The sequence below is a fragment of the Rhinopithecus bieti genome, unplaced genomic scaffold, assembly GCF_001698545.2.
Source record: "Rhinopithecus bieti isolate Rb0 unplaced genomic scaffold, ASM169854v2 scaffold_20101, whole genome shotgun sequence".
Taxonomy (NCBI): Eukaryota; Metazoa; Chordata; class Mammalia; order Primates; family Cercopithecidae; genus Rhinopithecus; species Rhinopithecus bieti.
The window spans coordinates 2,310,248-2,317,197 of record NW_016810242.1 but is presented as its reverse complement, the minus strand read 5'-3'; the positions used below and the strand labels follow the sequence as shown (position 1 = coordinate 2,317,197).

Sequence of the window (6,950 nt, the reverse complement as noted above, 5' to 3'; positions counted from 1 at the left end):
TTTTACAATGAGGCTGACCCGTGGAGCAGGTGGACTGCAGAGAATCTTATCTTTACCTTTCAAGAAATAAATAGGGAAGTTAAACAAAGTGTGGGAGAAGAGGTGAAGAGCGGGGCTGGGCTTCCTCTATCTTCCCCTGATCCTCAAACTCCCAAAGCATTTCTGGATTACATCAGTGAATCCAACTCTTTAGAGCACGAAGACCTCAATTTAACATCACAACTTTTGTGCCTCTCACATTGTAGTCATCTTATAATGACAAAATCTGTAAACACACCAAGGTGTTATATGCATTTAAAATATGCTATATGCTTGCGCAAAACACATTTTTTTTGATTATTCAGAGAGCTCTTAGAATAATTCCAAGTGTTTTTGGCCCACCTTCTGTTCCTTCTTCCCTCCCTCTGCCTATCCCTCCCTTGCTCCTCTCCTTCCCTATCAGATACCTTCCTCCTCCTCCTCCTCCTCTTCCTCCTCCTCCTCTTCTTCTTCTTCTTCTTCTTCTTCTTCTTCTTCTTCTTCTTCTTCTTCTTCTTCTTCCTCTTTTATTTTCTAACTTAAAAAGAAGTCTTCATAGTCAGGAGTTGTGCTGAGGTAAGGAATATTCTCAAGCTTGATGAGTTCCAGATCCAGAAGATGCCACATTATCCATATTGAGGAAAAACTGTGTTCTAATCTTATCTTGGTGTCAAACGATCTCTCAGCTTTTGACTAGGAATTTAGCTTTGGGAACCGTAATTTGTGTTAAGTGTCCTCTTCCATAGGAACTGAAGTCAGGAATCACACCACAAATCTTTAGCAAGAATATGTGTGCTGAGTTTTCTGCCCTTGCTTCTATACAGTTCTCCACTAATGACAGCCCTACTCACCCATTTTAGCTGCTAACCCGGTTTCTTCAGGAGGAAGCAGAAAGGACTTTCTACTTCCACCTCCCTTTCTTGGCTCAGCACAAGTGTCAGCTTATAGGATGAATAACTTTCAATGAGAGCAGCAGCACTGAGGAGAAGATCCTTGGGAGGAGTCCATAGCACCCTCATTTCCATTAACTCCATCTAAACTGCAGCAAAGCAAAGCAATGTGCTTGTTCTGACAATGCAACTTCAGCCTTGTTGTCTAAGTTGAAACAAGTTACTCAGCCTCCACGCCCCTACCATATGGACATTCTGGAGTTTCTCTTTCCCTTCTCCCTCCACCTTCTCTCTCATGAACTCCACCATACAAAGTCTGTGGCATACAGTTTTGTTCTTATTAAATGCTGCCTGCTGTTATATTATGGCTTCTGCATATTGAGGGCAGAGGGCACATCCTCACCACTTTTTTATGTGGCCCAGTGCCCAGTGCAGGGGGTAAGCAGTGCATGCTTACTGATGGAATGGGCTCCCCACCACTGCTCTGCCTTCTTCATTTCTCCTTTCCACCATTTGTTTCAGGTTTACAACAGCAGTCTGCTGGGAAAATGCTCATTTCTAGTGCTTTGACTTCGACGTAAAGACCTAGCTGAGGGGAAAACTTGACCAAGACAACATTAACAACCAGCTGACTCACTGCCCCACAACACGGTTTTGTGATCACAGGAGGGCTCCTGTGGGGGGCCCTGGATCTGCAGAAATTATATGTTCCTTTTTGAAGGCACTGTGGGAAGAGGGGTGAGTTGAGGAAGTACTATGGGTTTGGGGAAGGCTGGCTCTTTAAAGACCATGAAAGGCCTATCAGAAATGCCCAGAAGACTGAAGGCTGAACCAAAGCATCCCCTCCAAACTGGAGTTCCCTGAATGTGTCTCAGGAAGAAAGGCTGTGCTAGCAGGATTGGAGAGGGAGCAAAGATGCTAATGAAGCGTGAACTGGCTGCTTTCAGCAGAGCCTTCTGGGCACCATGCCACCATCTCGCTTTCTTTCCTACCCATTTATTTATTTATATTCTTAATTAATGGAAATTTCAACTCCCATTAGATCAGAAGGAGTCAGTAATAAACAGCTAGAGCATTAGACAGGCAGGGCCACTAGGGAAGGGCTCAGGCTCCTCATTCTACTCCTGGATTCCAGTCACATGGCTCGGGCATAGGGAGAGAAAATCCAAATGTTGGTTCTGTGTAAGAGAGCTGGGACACTTCGACAGTGGACCACCAACCTCTATGGTATCTATGAGTTTCCTTTTCTTTAGGCAATATCAAGAGATTCCTTATGCTGGAATTAGGCAGCCCAGATTTTAATCCTATCTAGCTGTGCAACCCTGGGCAAGTTGACCTACTTTTCTGTGTCTTATTCTCCCCTATTAAAGAATGTAAAGTACCTATCTCAGGGGTGGTTTTGGGTCTTAAAAGAGATAATGTTTGTTAAGCACTTGGCACAGCACCTGGTCCACAGTGTGTGCTCACTGGATGTTAGCTACTCTTACCATCAGGAACCCACGTGCACATATCAACACTGCTCCTTCCTCAGGTGTCTCAAGCAGCCCAGAGAAAGCTTCTAGGGAGCAGGGCTGGTGAGCATCCTCCTTCAGGAATATCTCGGGCACTCCACTTCTCTGGGATCTGGCACGTGATTTGTGGTTTGTTTTGGGGGTCATGTGGGGTTTTTAAATCCATAGTCTTGAATCTCCAAGCCTATTGGAATCACTTATGAAACCTGAAAACCTCTGCTTGGTCATAATCCAGGACTTGGACGTTAACATAGAATTTAGGCACAGCCAAAAAGTCATTGATGAGCCAAGACATGGTAGAGTGATAAGAGCTATAAGAAGCAAGCAATATCACATAGCTAGAGAAAAGCTCCCCAGCTCAGATCTAAAGGAGGGCTTTAGGGGGCTCCTAGACCATGAGGCCAAGCCCCATGGAGGTGGGGCCGAGAGAGTGTGATTGGAACTTCATGCTGAGGTTGCAACTTCTGGGTTTGTTTCCAGACTCCACAACTTACTGGCTATAGGATCTGGGAACAAAGCTCATCACGTTTCTAAACCTAAGTTTCCTGACATGAAAAATCGGAATGATAATAACAGTGTTCTCCCCGTAGAATTGAAGAGAGAATGACATGAGAAAACTTATGAAGTGATTAATAGAATGTCTGCAAGTTCTCAGGAACTGTTAGCTGTTATGATTAGATCTGCTTTATTCATTCTTGTATATTGAATGTCTGCCACAGTGCCTGCTTATAATAAGGGCTCAAGAAATATTTGTTAAAGGATGAAATGGAGAATGTGAGACATGTGACAAGTCACTAACCTTTTGGGACTTGGTATCCCTGATGGAGTGGGATTCTACTGGTTGGCCTTGCATGCCACTTCCAGATCAAAATACTGGGATTCTGTGCCAGGTTCACTCATGCCTTCTGGGTCTGTCCCCCTGGGCCTGTGGGTGGTATGCTGTTTCACCTGAAGGAAGAAACTTCCCTCCCTCTTTCTGGAGAACATGACACCCCGTATTGACAAAGAACTAAGGTCTTGGGTAGTATTCAAGAGAAAAATTTAAAATGCTGTGTTTGAATCTTTTTGGGTAAGAAGAATCCACTGGTTATCTTGGATATGCTATTAGACTTCATTTCTAAAGAGAAGGGGTATCTTGAAAGGTGAGCAAGGCAGTAGTTTGCATTAGGAAATATTAACTGGAGCACAGTTGGGAGAGTATTGTTATCCCACCTGGTGAATCCTTGCTTGCCCTCACCTTGAGTACCTCATTCACATTGAGGCTCACGGGATTCAAATGCCAGCTAACCTCGGGTAGGACACAGTAGAAATAGGAAAGGTCCTTGGAAGGGCAAAGCAGATGAATATGGAGGAAGAGGTGACTTCCGCATCAAGAAAGATGAAGTATTACATTCTGAAAAAAAGCAGAGGAGAGGGGTGAGCACTCTCCGAGGTGCTGAGTGTAATGAACGGGGAGTAGCAAGCCAATTGCAGGCTCCCACTCGCCCTTGCCCCTAATGGAGAGAGAGGAGAGAGAAGCAGCACTTGATAAAATTAAAAGGGAACAAATTTAGAACTGATGAAAGAAAATGCTTTCCGCACAATGTATAATTAACCTATGAAGGAACCTAACCTGCTCGCTATTAACTGAGGCAAGTGGTTAGCTGGGCTTTCAGACGGTTGCAAGAAAAACAGCCGCTGTGGTTGTTACCCTCGTTAAGGCTGCAGTTCCTGGGGTAATCCATCCTCTGCTGTAAGACACAAAATGATGGCAAAATTGAGAAAAGGCACATCTCCTGGGATGCCAAAAAAAAAAAAAAAAAAAAAGGTGGGGGGAGATGAGATTGGGCATTTAGACAGAGAGGATATCAGCACTGCAAAAAGCCCATGGAAATGACCCAGGGAAGCTCTGAGATTTGTCTGAGGTCACACAGCCAGACAATGAGCTGTGTGAATGAGCCCAGAATCTTAGATTCCTGACTCTTCAGCCATTTCCATTTCCACTACATGTTGCCCCCAAGAAGGTTTTGAAGGGTTGCAGTTAGTGCCAACTCTTGTTTCTCCCTTGCTTTTCATTATCTTCTGTGCTTGCTGCAGAGTTAGTGGGCAGTTGCCTCCTATTGAAGGGTATGGTTGGCCTCTGGTCCCAGGAAAACGTCAGGACAGGTTGGTCTGGGAAGCTGTCGAGTGTGTTTGTTCTGGGAAGAAATTCTATCCCACTTTACATCCCTGTGATCTTAAGTCTACCACAAAGAGCACATCAACAGAACATAATAGAATAGAATAAAAGAACTTGTGGGGTGAAATTAGGATTACTGGATTCAAATGTCATCTTACCACTTCTTAGGTGTATGACCTTGGGTACCTTGATCTCTCTGAATCTCTGTCTCATTATCTTACTACTACTTTCTTCGTAGATATGTGAGGGCTAAATGAGAATAAGGAAAAGAATTTAGAATGCAGTGGTACACAGCAAACATTCAAAAACTGGCAGCTAAAATTATTATTAGGATTGGAATTAGCATGAAATGGACCTATTGGGAGAAACTCTTGCTTTAATATTTTAGATCGATCTATCTATCTATCTATCTATCTATCTATCTATCTATCTTCCTATTATCTACCTATCCACCTATCTATCATCTTATTCTTTTATCCTCTCATTCACTCAACAAATACTTTTTGAACACCTTGTATGCACTACGTTAGGTCCAGGACATATAATGATGAAAAAAATATTTTCCTGCCCTCCTAGAGTTAACAATTAAGTGAAGACAATCATGCAAAAAGAAGAAAAATTCCCTGCAATGCAATGTGACACACAGACTGCATTAGAGGTAGGCATCTAAAAGGTATTGGGGACTCATAGAAAAATCTCTGGTTCATCAAACAAATATTTATTAAGTACTAGCTATGGGCAAAGCACTGTGATAGGCATTTGTCAAGTTACTCGTCAAGTAAATCCAACCCTTAGGAACAGTGAGATCTTGGAAAGACATTTTATACTTATTGGGAATCCCAGAAAACATTCCAAGAATCTGAGCTTGCACTGACAATGTAATCAAACATAGCTCCAAGTGAGCACTATTTATTACCAGACAACATTTTGAATCACTCAAAAGTGGTTCAGAATCACTCAAAAGTGGTTCAGAATGGCTTTTGTTGTCTTGGTGAAAGATGTTGGTCAAGAAGCTTCAGAAAATAATCAAGAAAGACCCTGGAAGACATCCAGCACTCTTCCAAGAATTCTGTAGGCTCTGGGCTCGAGATTCTCTTACTTTGGGGCCTTATCCTAGATCGTTGCAAATATACCAAGCATATGGTGTGATATAAATGCTTCTCCTTTCCCCAGTAAATTTATCTCTTTTTGTTGCTGTAAAATTTGAAATTACTTTCTAATTTTGATGTTAAAATTATTTATAATGGGTGATTTTTGACAAGGACATTTAAACTTAGGAATTCTCATGGGATCACAAAATCTTAAAATTTTTTTGGGGGGGTGAATACTAAATTGAACAATTAATGAAGTTGACATAATGTTACAATTGCGGATGTTCAATTAAACACCTAATTTTAATTTTACACTTTCATTTCATATTTGGAGCCAATTTATTTTGTTTTGCTTTGTTTTTCAGGCCCAAGACATTTCCATGGGCCTTTGGAAAGCTTTCAAACTGGAGGTCTCCTGCCTCTCGATGGAGAAGCCCTGGTGGCAGCAAGCCTTTTCAGCCAGGCCAACACCCATCCCTTGCCTCAACCAGAGGACCACTGAGGCTGACCTGGCGAGGTGGACCCTTTGGGAAGACTGCTGTTGGTGAGGTCCACATTAGGGTAGATTTAGGGGCATGCTCCTTCTACTTTTTTCGTTATCTCTTTTGCCTTCTCTCCTGCCTATGACTTTGTCCATCAATGGCAGCCAAGAGAAGCCAGCGGCTCCCTTAGACCCAGTCCACTCAGCTGGTGCCACTGAAGACATTTCTGATCTCAGTGAAAACATCATGCAAGAAGAGCTGACCACAAACCAACACTTGTGGAAATAAAGCTGATTATGTAGACACTTTGATTAAAACTGGGAATACAAAATGCTTGCCATGTATTCTTTACAAAACCAGCATCCTAATGTCTTTTCAGAGTAGCCAATGTGGAATGAGCTGCTGAACTTTTGTCCTTGATAAAGCTGTAGTGAGTGCACAGACTGCTGGAATTTTCATGTTAGATGGCATCAGAGGTGTGTTCAGCTCCACTGCTATTGCCTCTCCACAGAATGCCTTTTTGCTGTCTGCCTGGTGGCTGCATCCCTCCCATCTCAGCTGCAAATCACCTCCTGTGATTCCTTGACTTCTCTGAGACTGAATGCTCTTTCTTTTGTGCTCCCAGTGACTTTAATAGTGTTCACATATCCATTAAAGCATTGTCCACCTCCTGTTGTAGTTGTTTGTTTTACTGGCACATTTGATACCCACTGTGAGCTCTTTGTGGGCAAAAGCCTTTCTTGCCTTCATCTCTATGTCTTCAGCTCTGAACACGGCACTTGGCACATGGTAGGGCCTAA

The 6,950-nt window shown here is 42.9% G+C and overlaps 1 long non-coding RNA gene across 1 annotated transcript; it reads left to right on the top strand.

Moving 5' to 3' along the window:
• Positions 1 to 1,442: 1,442 nt before the first annotated feature.
• LOC108541903 (uncharacterized) lies at positions 1,443 to 6,741 on the top strand. Its single transcript, XR_001889111.1, has 3 exons — positions 1,443 to 1,646; positions 5,154 to 5,235; positions 6,034 to 6,741. It is a non-coding gene; the product is annotated as an uncharacterized LOC108541903 (long non-coding RNA).
• Positions 6,742 to 6,950: the final 209 nt, after the last annotated feature.